The 15,960-nt window shown below is 42.2% G+C and overlaps 1 protein-coding gene and 1 long non-coding RNA gene across 2 annotated transcripts in view; one reads left to right on the top strand and one right to left on the bottom strand.

The window, feature by feature from the left end:
• KIAA1217 (KIAA1217 ortholog) overlaps window positions 1–15,960 on the bottom strand; it is a 527,643-nt gene that overhangs the window by 366,700 nt on the left and 144,983 nt on the right. The window lies entirely within an intron of this gene.
• Window positions 10,169–15,960, top strand: part of LOC133259053 (uncharacterized) — a 33,997-nt gene continuing 28,205 nt past the window's right edge. Inside the window, exon 1 of the long non-coding RNA XR_009740251.1 lies at window positions 10,169–10,344. This is a non-coding gene — a long non-coding RNA (uncharacterized LOC133259053). The remainder of the gene's footprint in view (window positions 10,345–15,960) is intronic.

The following is a 15,960-nucleotide window of genomic DNA, read 5'->3' as shown; positions in this document are numbered from 1 at the left end:
ACGAGAAAAGTAATGACAACAATTCGGTGATAAAACACAGTTCTAGTTTCTCCTCATTCCTCACAAGCTGGAATCAGGATTGACAGGAGAAATATCAATAACCTAAGATACGCAGATGATGTCACTCTAATGGCAGAAAGTGAAGAGGAACTAAAGAGTCTCAATGAGGGTGAAAGAGGAGAGTGAAAAAGCTGGCCTAAAACTCAACGTTCAAAAAACTAAGATCATGGCATCTGGTCCCATCACTTCATGGCAAACAGAAGGGGAAAAAGTAGAAGCAGTGACAGATTTTCTTTTCCTGGGCTCCAAAATCACTGCAGACGGTGGTGACTGCAGCCATGAAGTTAGGAGACGCTTGCTCCTTGGAAGGAAAGCTATCACAAATCTAGACAATGTATTAAAAAGCAAAAACATCACTTTGCCACCAAAGGTCCATATGGCCAATGCTATGGTTTTTCCAGTAGTCATGTACAGATGTGAGAATTGGACCATAAAGGCTGAATGCTGAAGAATTGATCCTTTCGAATTGTGATGCTAGAGAAGACTCTTGAGAGCCTCTTGGACAGAAAGGAAATCAAACCAGTCAATCCTAAAGGAAATAAACCCTGAATATTCATTGGAATGACTGATGCTGAAGCTGAAGCTCCAATACTTTGGCCACTTGATGCGAAGAGCTGACTCATTGGAAAAGACCCTGATGCTGGGAAAGATCGAAGGCAAAAGGAGAAGAGGGCAACAGAGGATGAGATGGTTAGATAACATCACCAACTTAATGGAGGTGAATTTGAGCAAACTCAAGGAGATAGTGAAGGGCAGGAAAGCCTGGCATGCTGCAGTCCATGGGGTCACAAAGAGTCAGACACAACTTAGTGACTGAACAACAACAAGTTCCTCCTCGAGGGATAAACATAACAATCTAAATGATGTCTTTGAGTCGTTCTGTAGGAACTAGAGACTCCCCACCCACCCCTCAAGGTTTAGGATGGTGACTACAGCTGAGCACAAACACTTGTACTCAAGACTAGTTAACACAGAAGGCTTATAATTAAGATTCCTGAAAATTCACTCCGTGCCACTATGGAGAACAATATGGAGGCTCCTTAAAAAACTAAAAATGGAGCTACCGTATGACCCTGCAATCCTATTCCTGGACATGTATCTGGATTAAAAACATGATCCAAAAGGATCCATGAACCCCAATACACTGTAGCACTATTTAACAACAGCTAAGACATGGGAGCAACCTAAATGACCACAGACAGAGGAATGGATGAAAAAGATGCAGTACATATACAGAAAGGAATATTACTCAGTCATTAAAAAGGATGAAGTAGTGACATTTGCAGTGACATGGTTGGACCTAGAGAGTGTCATACTGAGTGAAGTAAGTCAGAGAAAAAGAAATACCGTATGACATCCTTTATATATGGAATCTTAAAAGAAGGACAGAAATGAAAGTGAAGTTGCTCAGTCGTGTCCCCGCTCTCTGGGACCTCATGGACTGTAGCCTGTCGGGCTCCTCCATCCATGGAATTTTCCAAGCAAGGATACTGGAGTGGGTTGCCATTTCCTTCTCCAGGAGATCTTCCCGACCGAGGGATCAAACCTGGGTCTCCAGCACTGCAGGCAGATGCTTTACTGTCTGAGCCACCAGGGAAGCCCTGATGATACAAATGAACTTACCTACAAAACAGAAAGAGATTCAAAGACTTAGAACACAAAATCATGGTTGCCAGAGGGAAGGGATAATTACGGACTTTTGGAAGATCATGTACACATTGCTATATTTTAAATGGATAACCAACAAGGACATATTGTATCACACATGGAACTCTGCTCAATGTTATGTACCAGCCTGGATTGGAGGAGTATTTAGGGGAGAATGAATACAGATATACATATGGCTGAGTCCCTTTACTGTTCACCTGAAACACTGTTAATCAGTTATACCCCAATACAAAATAAAAAGTTTAAAGTTTGGGGGAAAATGCAGGTCTTGAAATCATATTAAACAGAGTAAAACTGTGCTAGGAAAAAAACAGTAGGGCAAGGTTGTTGGATAACTTTTTAAGAAGACTGCATGACAAACACATGCTTATGGTCCTTTCCTTAGCATGAAATCACCTATTCACTTAAGTGATACAGATTATATAGTGTTTTCTTAGAGATTCTATCCATATGGTAGCTAACTAGAGAGACCTGGCTGGTGTTTCCTGGAGTAGATGCCAAAAGATGGGAAGATGTTAAAAAACATAACTAATCGGCAGCCTGCCTAGCCTTAAATATGATACTTTCAGTGGCTCTTCTAACTTTGGAATTCCTAGATATCTCTGGGCTTTCCCAGGACATATGGGGGAATAGGGAAATCTGTGGGTAGGAGAAACTTTGGGGCTTCTTATGGCTGTCAGCCAGGGCAGTCCTGCCATGGGAAGGCTCTGAAGGTAACTTCTAAAGCCTTGAGTCCAGAGCTGCTCACCACTCTACAGTGATTAGGTGGCTCAGAATCCTGTGCACGCCCACCTGTTCTGGAAAATTCTGGCTTTGGAAGAAAAAGATGAGGGACTTCCCTGGTGATCCAGTAGTTAAGAATCTGCCTTCCAAAGCAGGGGACAGGTTCCTGGTCAGGGAACTGAGATCCCGCATGCCAAGTGCCCCAACTAGAGAGAAGCCTGAGCACAACAATGAAAGATCCCAAATGGGGCAACGAAGATCCTGCATGCCACAACTAAAGACTCGATGCAGCCGAATGCTGCTGCTGCTAAGGCGCTTCAGTCGTGTCTGACTCTGTGCGACCCCATAGACGGCAGCCCACCAGGCTCCCCCGTCCCTGGGATTCTCCAGGCAAGAACACTGGACTGGGTTGCCATTTCCTGCTCCAATGCATGAAAGTGAAAAGGAAAGTGAAGTCCCTCAGTCATGTCCGATTCTTAGCGACCCCATGGACTGCAGCCCACCAGGCTCCTCCGTCCATGGGATGTTCCAGGCAAGAGTACTGGAGTGGGGTGCCATTGCCTTCTCCGACACAGCCAAGTGAATAAAGATTAAAAAAGAGAAGAAGAAGAAAAAGATGAGAAATGGCTGCAGCATGTGACCTTCCTCTACCAAGCAAAACCTTCCTCTGCTATTTTACTGTTGCTGGGTAAGAGTGTATATGCATGTGTGTATGGGGGAAGGGTGGGGGTGCAAGATTACTTTAAATTATTATATCCATAGTGGGAATGTTGAAGTTTTACACCAAGACAATTAATTATTGTCCAGAGCTGCTTCCTAGTCTCTGGGTCACATTATAAAAATATTTCTAGACAAAATATTTTGAGCTCATCCTATGATCTCTCTACCCCTTCAGCCAACTACTTAGTAATAAAAAAATTTTGCATTTTAAAGATAGAGTATTTTGTCTCATGATTTATGTTAATGTTTTCATCAGTCAGTCAGCCAGTCAGTTCAGTCGCTCAGTCGTGTCCAACTTTTTGCGACCCCATGAATTGCAGCACGCCAGGCCTCCCTGTCCATCACCAACTCACGTTCATAGGTGGCATTATTTATCCCTTTCAACAACGTGATGCGGTAGGTACCATCCCCATATTACAGATGAGGAAAATGAAGCCTTGAACAGGTCAAGTAAGAAGCCCACAGACACACAGCCACCAGGGGTGATGTCGGGGTTTGCAATCAGGCATTCTGACTGCAGAGCCCAGGTTCTCAAACAGTCCATGGTACTTCTTTGCTGAGGCTCAAGACAGTGTCTCATCTCCTGGAAGCTGGAAGGAACCACCAGAAAACACCTACTTAAATAGCTGACTCCTGATGATCAAAGTATAAACACATGTTATAAAAGAATTGGTTCTTTAAAGCCTCATCTCTGTCTTTTCTTCAAGACAAAGGACAATTGCATTTTAGTTAGAAAAGTACCATGAAACATCCAGAACATACACCAGCAGCTGCCGAACTGAGTGAAGAAATCTTGCAACTTCAATGCTGATCAATTCCAGAAACAATTACTGACTGCTAAATCTGCACCTGGTCCTGTGTCAGAGGCCAGAGACTCAAAGATGCAAATGAAGGACCCTTTAAAACATGTTATTTATTCATGACTACGATCCTCACACCCATGAGGATCCCCCCCATGGCATCTTAGAAAGTTTCTGAAGCCTCATTATTATTATTATGGCGTATCTCTTGGAGGCTTCAATTTTACTCCAAGATTAGAGGTGGGTGGGGGAATAGCAAAGTAATTTAAAACACTTCAAACAAACTTCAAAAACAAACGCAGATATCATGGAGTTGAATAAAAATATTGCTTTATTTTTAAGACAAAACAATGGACTTCGACGAAATTGCATGCACGAGGTCACCCCTTCCCCAGCGCCCCCATCAGGGTTACACCCTTGAATTCCCAAGGGCACTTTTTCTGGTTTCTCTGCTGATAGGGGTTCCTTCATAATTGGGTAGAAACAGTTAAAAAGTAAGAATGTATTAATTAGAGAAGGGACAGCTAAAAGGCAAAGAACTTATTAAATAGTGAAGGGAGACAGACACACAGAAACAATGATATATTCTAGAAGCTGAGGACCTTCCAGAATGAGAAAGGAAATAGATGACCTGGCGGGAGGGAACTATGAGGGGATTAATTATGATGAGTTCAGTCAGCTACAAAAAGTTATGTGAGCAAATATAAAAGAGAAAAGAACGTGAGAAAGAGGCTTAGTGAGCCCACACTGTGTGGCCAGGGAGGAAGTTCAGGATAGGAAAAACTAAGTGAAAACTTGGATCCATAATCAAGTTTTCAGAAACTGTTTATGAACAGTTCCTAAAGACAGCAGGCTGACAGATCAGGGTTGTGAGAAAAATTTCCAAGGCACATAAATAAAGCTGTCCTAGAACTGAGACACGGGCTTCCTGCAGTCCACGGGGTCACAAAGGAGCTGGACACGACCTAGTGACTGAACAACAGCAGAACTGAGACAGTGCTGGAGGAAAGAAACCGGAGGAGGTTACGGCGCTAGAAACATCATCTGAGTGCAGTGTGGAGTTGAGAAAATGGAGTAAAATGAGCTGGGGAAACAAGAATGAAAAGTGGTTAGATAAAAAAATGATAGCTGAGGAAACCCAAAGAGATCCAACTTGTGTATAATAGGTGTCTCTGGAGAAGACCGAGGACAAGAAAAAGGTGTAATTATGTCCAGAGATCATTCAAAAAGCTTTTCTGAAATAAGTCGTGAATGTGCAGATTGAAATGCAGGCTAAGAAAAAAATGGATGCAGATCAAATAGATCCTGAAGGAAAAGTCAACTCTGGAAGGCAGATGGTGACAGCACAAAGGCTTCAGAGGTGTCAAGTGCAACTTGAGAATTTTCCACTCAGTGTTGTCATTCAAGTACAAAGGCAAAGGATTTTCAATTTCAAGAAGTCAGGAAAATAACTTCTGTAAGCCTTTTTGAAGAAATACTGGAACACCAGACCAAGAGAGGATTGAAAAAACTGGAGTCAAAGAGCTGCCTTGAGGACAGAGTCCATCTGGTACTAAAAAGCATAATTTTGGAATGCGAATTTTGTGAACAATGGCCATTGAAAATAACAATATTGCTAACATGTCCTGGGAAGTGGAGGGGAGAGAGACTAGAACTTAAGAGTACATATTAAGAGAAGTTGATTTTTTTTGTTTTTGTCTTGTTAAGTTGATTTTTTTGTTTTTTACATTAAAGATCAAAAGACATTTCTTAAAGATGGTACTGCTAACTGCTAAGTCACGCCAGTCATGTCCGACTCTGTGCAACCCCATAGACGGCAGCCCACCAGGCTCCCCCGTCCCTGGGATTCTCCAGGCAAGAACACTGGAGTGGGTTGCCATTTCCTTCTCCAATGCATGAAAGTGGAAAGTGAAAGTGAAGTCGCTCAGTCGTGTCTGACTCCTAGCGACCCCATGGACTGCAGCCTACCAGGCTCCTCCGTCCATGGGATTTTCCAGGTAAGAGGACTGGAGTGGGGTGCCATTGCAAGTCAGGTAATAGATGTATGGATTAGCATTATTATTTTTCTAAATAATCATGTGCATCACATAATTATCACTACTTTCTGATGGTTAGAGTACTTAAGGATCCAGTCTCTTAGCAGTTTGGCAGTTTATAATATGATATTGTGGACTGTAATTACTATCTGTGCATTAGATCTCCAAGACTTATTCTTCCAGTTGTAAGTCTTTACCTTTAACAACATCTCCCATTTCCTCCATCCCAGACTCTGGCACCCACCATTCCACTCTGTTTCTATGAGTTTGGCTTTTCTAGGTTCCACATACCAGTGAGATCATACAGGATTTGCCTTTCTCTGTCTAGTTCATTCCCCTTAGCATAATGCCCTCCAGACCCAACCATGTAATTGCAGATGGCAGGATTCCTTTCCTTGTCATGGCTGAATAATATTGCTACAGGTTATTTTCTAAGATAAATTAAAAATAATAAAATAACCATCACAAGGAAGAGCTTTAGGACTTCCAAGGTGAATGTTAAAAAGAATGTCTTGGAGGAGAATCTAATGAAAATTTACCAACTAAAGAGAACTGAGTAGTGTCATGGTACATGCACTTGAAGTAACTTTTTACTTCAATGGAATTCCTTATACTGTAGGGTTAACATACGGCGTATCTTTTGGGGGGCATCAACATTATTCAAAATTGTGGTCTTACCTGAAGTTTTATGGGCTCAGAGAACAAGGGTAAAGACTTTTACATCAGTGACAATCATGGAAATGGTGATGCCCAGGAGTCCCTTCTACTTATTTATTTTTTTAAAGATTTTTTTTGATGTGGACCATTTTGAAAGTCTTGATCAAATTTGTTACATTATCACTTCTGTTTATATTTTGGCTTTTTGGCATGTGGGAATCTTAGCTTCCCAACCACGAATTGAACCCGTAACCCTTGCACTGGAAGAAGTCTTAACCAATGGACCACCAGGGATGTCCCATGTCCCCTTTTAGATCATAGATAAATGGAGACCAGAGGCTGGAAGGGGAACCTCTTCTTGAAGCTCTCTTGTTTCATTTTAGGTCAGTTTCAAATATGCACACAGAAATGCCTATTTTATAAATGGTACACATGGATGGCATCACAGACTCAATGGACATGGGCTTGGGTGGACTCCGGGATTTGGTGATGGACAGGGAGGCCTGGCGTGCTGCGGTTCATGGGGTTGCAGAGAGTCAGACATGACTGAGCGACTGAACTGAACTGAATGAGAGAAATACTTTTTTCTCTGAGTTAATATACTTTTTACCCCTCTATGAGCCAAGAGCAGGCTGCACCAGCACATCTGGGATTTCCTTCTTATTTAAATAACTGTCTGTGGGGTTGGGGGTCCCAAATAGAAATGAGGCTAATTAGGAAAAAGTACAATGTTACATTGCTCCTGGCTCTGAGTCTAATACTCCCAGCTATGTGGCCAATTTTTCTGTTTCCATCAAACCTACTCTTCTGGCCAGTGACCTCCCAATTAGCTGGAAACCTTTCCCTGATGGCAGTCAGGATATTGAATGTTTCTGGAAGCCAGGAAGGAGCACTGGTTCCATACGAGGCCTCCATGACAGAGAACTAGCAGACTGTGTCCTTGGAAGGTGCTTAGTCAGTGTGGGTGACAGTCTGAATATACTATACAAATGGGAGCTTATTTGCATTAGAAAAAAGATCTGGGCTTTCATAAACAGCTCTTCATGAAAAGGATTTTGCTAGGTATACTAAAAAAAAAAAAAAAAAAGGAAGATAGCATCTAAAACCACATCTGTTATAACAGCTGTGCCTAAAAGCAGATTAAGGTACAACTGCCACATAAAAAGTGAAAAAGGGAAATATCTTCCCATTTTACTCTGATGGAATTTAAAACTCCTCCCATTTATTACCGAGTCATTCCACCGGAATTCATCAGCACATTTCAAGTCCCACAAATGAAAAACCACTCTGTTATAAACCAAACATAAATGTTCCACCTACCGTCGAATGCCTCCGAGTTCTAAAATCAACAGACACCCCGTGCAGCCCTGGGTCTCCACTCACTGTCCTCTGTTTCAAACGAAAGAGTTTGTCGTTAAACATAAACACTAGAACAAGTAAGGGGCAGCTGTCCCAGCAGACACCACCCTGGTCAGGGTGGCTGTCATTTAGAAGGGAGTGATTGTCCGTGGAGAGGGCCCAGAGGAGACATGTTGTTATAAAGATGGTGAAGGATGTAGAAACTGAGCCTTGTAAGAAATGCATTTGAGGGAATTGGAGCTATTTTGTTTGCAGAGAAGGCTGGTGGAGACACCGTAGTTGTCTTAACACATTTGAAAGGTTGTCACGGGGAATATAGAATAGATTTCTTCTGTGTTGCTGCGAGGTGCAGAACCACTGTCAGCAAGTGAGTTCATTTTGAATCATTACAGGAAAGATATTCTGTCTAATTGGATTTAGTAACAAAGTTGGTTGATTCCTAAAATAGAGGGGGAGCTCCCTGTCGCTAAGAATAACCAAATAGAGGCGAGATGAGAATGGCACAGGAATTGTGTGGGGACATTTCTCATCCAGGAATGCAGAACCAACCAAATGACCTATTTTTACATGCATAGTTTAAAGCTTTTCGTGTAATTTTTGAAACTGAGAGAATAATGATCTGAGGGTAATTATTTTTAAGACACAGAGAGTAATTTAGCCCCATTGCTTCTTTATTCCATATTCTCTTTGTGAAGATAAATGAGAACAGATGATGAACAGAAAAAGGGAAGGAAAGTCAGAGTGTAAAAGGAGAATCCACAGCCTTCCATTGTCCTCTCTTAGGCTATATGTGAATACTCATCAAATGTAAAGTACTGCACACTAAAGGACACGGCCATTAAAGACCAACTCATTCTTGCAAATAGTCTCTTAACACCTGTCACTGGACCTGAATTTTCTCCAGCAGAACCATGATGTTGGTACAAAATGACAGAGTCCTTGTTTTTATTTGTTCTCTTCATGGAAGTTCTATCATATCTTCCAGTATATTTGAACTCATCTGTAACTGGTTAATATGTCAAGTTAAGAAAAATATAGGTTTTATTTACAGGTTAACTTGAAAGAACACGCCCACCTTTATTAAGTGTGTCCTCCATCAAAGGAACAAACAAATATAGCCAAAGAGTCCTACTGACTCCAAACCACTTCTTAAATGAAACAAAATTAAAATGAACAAAGCCATCATAATCTCCTTAGAGAAATGAGTCACTTTTGAAGACGAATTGAAAAAATATAGAACTCAGCTGAACACCAAATACCAAGTAAGAAAAAAGACACAAAGAAACCCCTTTGATGCAAAAACATACTTATGGTCTTCTAACCGGATCCCCGTTGGTGCTAATTATTTCCACCATTCTCTCAAAGCCCATTTAAATTCCACTTCTTCCATAAGAACTATGAAAAAGTACATGATGGGGGTCACCTGATTATTTCAGAGGTATTTCAAAATCTGTATACCTGCAACTGAACTTGGTAATTGTACCCTCATGCCCTTCCGTCTCTCAGTGTTACATGACTTCAACTACTGTTACCAAAACAAAAATGAAAGACATCCCTTATAGTTCCCTTTCTTTCACCCCATTAACCCCAAAATACTATGAATAAGCAAATCCCACCTTATCCATCTCCTAAGTAGCATTTGAATACACCCTACCACTACCACCCTGGACAAACCCATCATCTTTTCTGTCTTGCTGCTGCTGCTGCTAAGTCACCTCAGTCGTGTCCGACTCTGTGCGACCCCAGAGACGGCAGCCCACCAGGCTCCCCCCGTCCCTGGGATTCTCCAGGCAAGAACACTGGAGTGGGTTGCCATTTCCTTCTCCAGTGCATGAAAGTGAAAAGTGAAAGTGAAGTCGCTCAGTCATGTCTGACTCTTAGCGACCCTATACTGTAGCCCACCAGGCTCCTCGGTCCATGGGATTTTCCAGGCACCACCCTGGACAAACCCATCATCTTCCCTGTCTTAGACATTTGCAAAACTTTCCCACTGAGCCCCTGCAGATACGCTCTTGCTCCATCCAGAATCCAAATGATCTGAAAGACAAAACTGATCCCTGACTGCTTCCAGCCGCCCTTGGGATAAGTTCCAAAGTGCTCAGCCTCAAGGTCTCGCACGATCTGGCCACTTGGTCTGTCTCCAGCTGTTCCTCCTGTCACTCTCGCTTTCCTGCCTGAGGACACAAGTCATGATGCTCCCTGCCCCTCCAAAGAGGAACTAATCTCAGAGCTTTCGCTGTGCTTTCCTCCTGCCCCTCTCCTGCTTCCACCCTCTGCAAGCCAGATCCTGCTCCTCCTTCAGATCTCACTCTACATCCTCAGTAAGTAGTCCTTGCCCCCTGCCCCTGCCAGATCAGGTCCCCTCTTAGGTATTCCCACAACTCTTTACATCTCCCCTTTATAACTCACATCATATGGTTAAGTCTCTGTTCACTGTCTGTTTCTCAAACTAGGTTAGAAATTCCAACTTGCTCAGTTGCTCAGTCATGTCCGACTCTTTGTGACTCCACGGTCTGTAGCCCACCAGCTCCTCTGTCCATAGGCTTTCCATGGAGTGGGTTTCCATTTCCTCCTCCCGGGGATCTTTCCGACACAGGACTGACCCCACGTCTTCTGCACTGGCAGGTGGGTTCTTTACCACTGTTATCTCCTAAGAAACCCGTATCCCAGGTACCTAGCATCTAATTTCTGCTTAAATAGTGGTTGAATGCATATATGAATAAGTGATGTGCTGTCTAGGTTAGTGATTCATAACCTTCCCTGTGCAGAAAAATTGCCAGGAAGTGAATTGGCTGATCCATGATCAGTCCCCAAATCTACCTTTTCAACAGTGACTCAGGGGACTTTGATGCAGGCTGTCCTTGGCTCACAGCTTTGGAAAGCAATACTCCAAGATACAGAGAGCAAGGGGAAAAAAGCAGAGTTGAGATTAAAGAGATACAAGGGAGCAAAATGTGAGCAGTCTAATAACAAGAGACAATTTATGTAACTGTTCAAACAACCACTGAAAATCTGAAGGACTAGATGACAGACTGTCAGATGAATTCCTCAGATAACGGAGCCCCAAATAGCTAGACAACGCTAGTAGAGGACTTCCCTGGTATTTCAGTGGCTAAGAATCCGCACTCCTTGTGCAGGGGACCTGGGTTCAATCCCTGGTCAGGGCACTAGATCCTACATGCCACAACTAAGAGTCTGAATGCCGCAACTAAGACTTAGCACAGAAAGAAAAAGACTCCAATGCCACCTATGTGAATTGGACAAATTATCTAATAAATAAATAAATAAAAATGACAGGAAGAAACTCCTCCAAAGTAACACCTGACTTGTAATTTAAATAAAGGGGTAAATTTAGGATAGTTAAAAGGAAATACTCTTTTAAAAAAAAAATGCCACATTTATCCCAAAACACCAAAAGACTTCTTCATAAGGTAGCCTTTATGTATGTTATAAAAACATAGAACAAAAATATCAAGTCTAAAGGAAAGTGGAAGCACTTAGTTCTAAGAATGTGAGTGCTGAGAAATTTCAAAGGAAATGAAACAACTGAAATATAAGTTTGACTTTGAAAGTTAACATGAGAAGAGTCCCTTTTTCCTGTCTTACTTATTTCATGTCTGCTTTGATAAGCTGTGGACAGGAATTGAAGGGGATCAGGACACGCTTCTCTAAAATATGTCACTTTGGCATTTGGGACTGAAAGCAATTAAGAAACAGTAGACACAGGAGAAACTGTCTGGCCTCCCACTTTTTTACCTAAAATCAGGGCATAAATGTCCCTTTGTGAAGGAGGTCCCTCATTCCTATACTAGGAAGAGGAGAGCAACTCACTGCTGGAGACAGCACTGAGGTGAGTTTGCATAAACAAGCCTACCAAAAGAACCCTTATCTTCCATTAGTTTCACTCGTATATTTTCTAGTCACCTTCCTATAATTTATCATCTCGCAAAGCCCATACAAGGAAAGCCTTTGTTAAAGTGGTATGTAAGTCCCTGAGTCTCACCACTTCTTTGAGTTTTTCTTTTCAGAGAACTCTCAAGCATGTAAAACATGAATAAAATTTATATTTATTTTTTCCTTTTAATTTGTTTTTTTGTCTGTTAAATTTGCAGGACCCCATACATTGAACTTAAGAGGGTAGAGGAAATTTTTTTTTTTTTTTCTTCTCCTTCAACAGAACCCATTTGCTGGAATTATAATGGAACAACATCCATTACATGGTGGCTGACTGAATCAAGGTTGGGGGGTGTAAAAAGGTGCAAAGGAAAACTTCAGAATTTCACCCTAACTAGATCCCGTCACTGTACACACAACCAGCTTCTGTGCTTCTACATATGGAATTTGCAGGGGGTGCAGGGGTAGAGTTCAAAAGATCAGACTTCCTGGTTCTATCACTTCCAAGCCAGATGGATTGATTCACCTTATTTCAGCTGCAAATTCTTTATCTGTGAAATGGGGATACGATTGCAGGTCATCCTTACAAGGTTGTGAGCAATCTTACTGAAGCATTTAAACAGTAAGTCACTTTATAAATAAAACATATTATTCAATTCTATCAATACATAAACCAATAAATAGTCCTAAAAGTGATTTAGTATTTTGTCCTTAAATTACTATGCAAGTGACATTCAAGGAAACATTAGTTATAGATGATGTGAGATAAAATGGTAAAACAATTATGAATGATGCATAATAGTCTTAACATGTATACTTCATCTCTTTGGCCTCACTTCATTTTCTTTCCTAAGAATAAATATCTTAATCCCCAGCAGTACATCAGTATCACTCTCTGAAGGCTAAATACTGCATAAATGTCTATCTGATATTCAGGAAAAGTGCCAAACCTGGTGATATCTGTACACACTCTAGATAAAAGATTCAGCAAACAGATGCTCCTTTTTGCAATCAGCCAAGAACTTCTAATATTCTGACAACTTGTTAATCAACCGACATATGGTATCACTTTAGTAAACACAACACTTGGATTTTGCTTTCCAGGGCATTTTCTGAGAGATATAATGGTCCTGACTCATCAACACTATTCACTGGAAATCAACGGAAGCTAGCCTCCGCCACCACCTTAAATTTGTTTAATTACTTGAGGAAAAAATAAATATGGGCATTGATTTGGATTTCGTGCTTTTTTTTCTGAGTTGAGATTTTTTTTTAAATGTCATCCTTTGAGACATTTGTAAAAGCAGTAGAATACTTTTATTACACAGATTTACATACAGATGTGTAATATGTAAAAATATCTATAGCTTCTGTATTAGTTTCTTAGGGGTGCTGTAACAAATTACAGTGAACGGAATGTCTTAGAATAGATGTGTATTTTCACACTTCTGGAGGCTAGAAGTCTGATGTCAGGTCGTCAGCAGGCCCTTGCTCCCACCAGAGCTCCTGAGGAAGATTCTGTCCTCTCTTCCAGTTTCTGGTGGCACCAAGCTGGTCTTGGCTTGTGGCACATAACCCACCTGCAGTTGGTGGTCTTCCCCTCTGTTTGTCTGTGTCCAAAATTTACACACACGCACTTTTATATTTGGGCATGTCCTATGACATGTGGGACCTTAGTTCCCCAACCAGGGATTGAACCTGAGTCCCCTGCATTGGAAGCATGGAGTCTCAGTTTCTCGACCACCAGGGAAGTTGCCCAAAGAGGAAGGTTTAACATTTTTCTTTTCCTTTTAAGGACACCAGTCACACCGTGCACTTTGGTATGACCACATCTTAACTTGGCGACATTCACAAACCCATTTCTAAAGAGGGTCACATTCACAGATATAGGTGGGGTCAGGACTACAGCAGATCCTCTTTGTGTACACAGTACAACTCACAACAGTTTCAGACAGACATCTCATCTTATGAGAGGATTCTACAAGGCACATGTGAGCGTTTTCTCACAATACTCTTACTGTGGCGGAATTTCCTTCCTTTTTATGGCTGAATAATATTTTGCACAAAACTACTTCTCCCCTCCTAACATCCAATATCCAATTTACAGAGTAAATTCTTTTAACTCTACCTTAAAACTGTATCCCACTGATGAACATATTTGCAGGGCAAGAATAGCATATTTGCAGGGCAGGCATAGAGAATATGGACATGTGGACACAGGGGAGAGAAGGGAGGAGTTCAGTTCCGTTCAGGCACTCAGTCGTGTCCAACTCTTTGCGACCCCATGAATTGCAGCATGCCAGACCTCCCTGTCCATCACCAACTCATGGAGTTCACTCAAACTCATGTCCATCAAGTCGGTGATGCCATCCAGCCATCTCATCCTCTGTCGTCCCCTTCTCCTCCTGCCCCCAATCCCTCCCAGCATCTGGGTCTTTTCCAATGAGTCAACTTTTCGCATGAGGTGGCCAAAGTATTGGAGTTTCAGCTTCAGCATCAGTCCTTCCGATGAACCCCCAGGACTGATCTCCTTTAGAATGGACTGGTTGGATCTCCTTGCAGTCCAAGGGACTCTCAAGAGTCTTCTCCAACACTACAGTTCAAAAGCATCAATTCTTCAGCGCTCAGCTTTCTTCACAGTCTAACTCTCACATCCATACATGACCACTGGAAAAACCATAGCCTTGACTAGATGGACCTTTGTTGGCAAGGAGAGGGTGGGACAAATTGAGAGAATAGCAATGACGTGTATACACTACCACATGTAAAATAGCTAGCTAGCAGGAAGTCACTGTATAACACAGGGAAAGGATCTCATCAAATTCTCAATTTTCTCTGCATAATTCTACTTTTTTGCATGTGTTTGCACACATGTGGGTGGGAACAAACCTGTTTGTCCTTTCTAAATGGATTCCCTGAGATGGTACATTTAGCTTTAAAAATTAAACTAATTAATTTGATCAATTAAAGTTATAAGCAATATATAGAGCCTGAGAGACTTGAACTCTGGGACAAACATGGGATTTTTAATCAATGAAATATAAGCAAGGGAAAGACAAAGTGTAATCCTACAGAAGTGCCCAAATGAAGAAATTTAAACTTTATTAAGTGGTTTGATTGGTGGGGGTGGTGGTAATTCAGTCATTTCAGTCATGTCTGACTCTTTCACAACCCCGTGGACTATAGCCTGCCAGGCTCCTCTGTCCATGGGATTTCCCAGGCAAGAATACAGTCGTGGGTTACCAAGTGGTCTGATTACACAACTCAAATATTTTAGCAGAGCTGTAACCCCAGATGTACTAGTTTGAAACAATATGTTCTGATGTAAATTGTTTGCTCGGGAGAGGCAAGAACACCCTCTTCTTAGGAGGATGTGGTTTCCCTAAGTAGGAAATGGAATCCTTGCTCTTCAGTCTTCTAGAAGCATCATTTTCTGTGATAGGAAATTGGGTGTATGTGTGTGTGTGCCTGTGGGTGTGGGTGTGTGCTGGGGGAGTGGGGTGTTCTCTTCTCCCCTAGGGTCTAGGGGTGGTGTGGTATGGACTCTGAGACGTGGAGAGGCCTGGTGTACGCCCTGTGATGAGGGGTGATCTAATTAGGTCACAAGGCAGCAAGCTCAGAGCCGGGAGACCTGGAGAGCCTGGGTTTGGGAACTCTCAGCAGGAATAGTAACAGTAACTCGGGGTCCTTTTCAAACTGCCCTTACATTGTCACCAAGTGTCCAGGAAGCACATTCCATTTACAGGAATGGAGGTTCTGCCCCTGCTTCCTTCTCCAGAGGGTAGTGGTGGGCTTGACAGTGGCCTTGCAGAGAACTGGGCCTCAACAGGGGACATTTCCGTGCTGGGCTACCAAGGCTGAGGCTGCGGTGACCACGGCCAGTAGAACACAATGGCTGTCACAAGGGACATGGTCTGGAGGGGACAAGAAGGCACCAGCGGGATGTTGAGAAAGGCCTGAGGGGCTTGTGGAAACTGGGAATCTCATGGCAAATCTGCGGAGCTCAGCCTTCATAACTGGAAACTTAAAAGGTGATACGTACT

The sequence above is a fragment of the Bos javanicus genome, chromosome 13 (genome assembly GCF_032452875.1).
Source record: "Bos javanicus breed banteng chromosome 13, ARS-OSU_banteng_1.0, whole genome shotgun sequence".
In the NCBI taxonomy this organism is placed as follows: Eukaryota; Metazoa; Chordata; class Mammalia; order Artiodactyla; family Bovidae; genus Bos; species Bos javanicus.
This window is presented reverse-complemented; position numbering and strand designations above follow the sequence as displayed.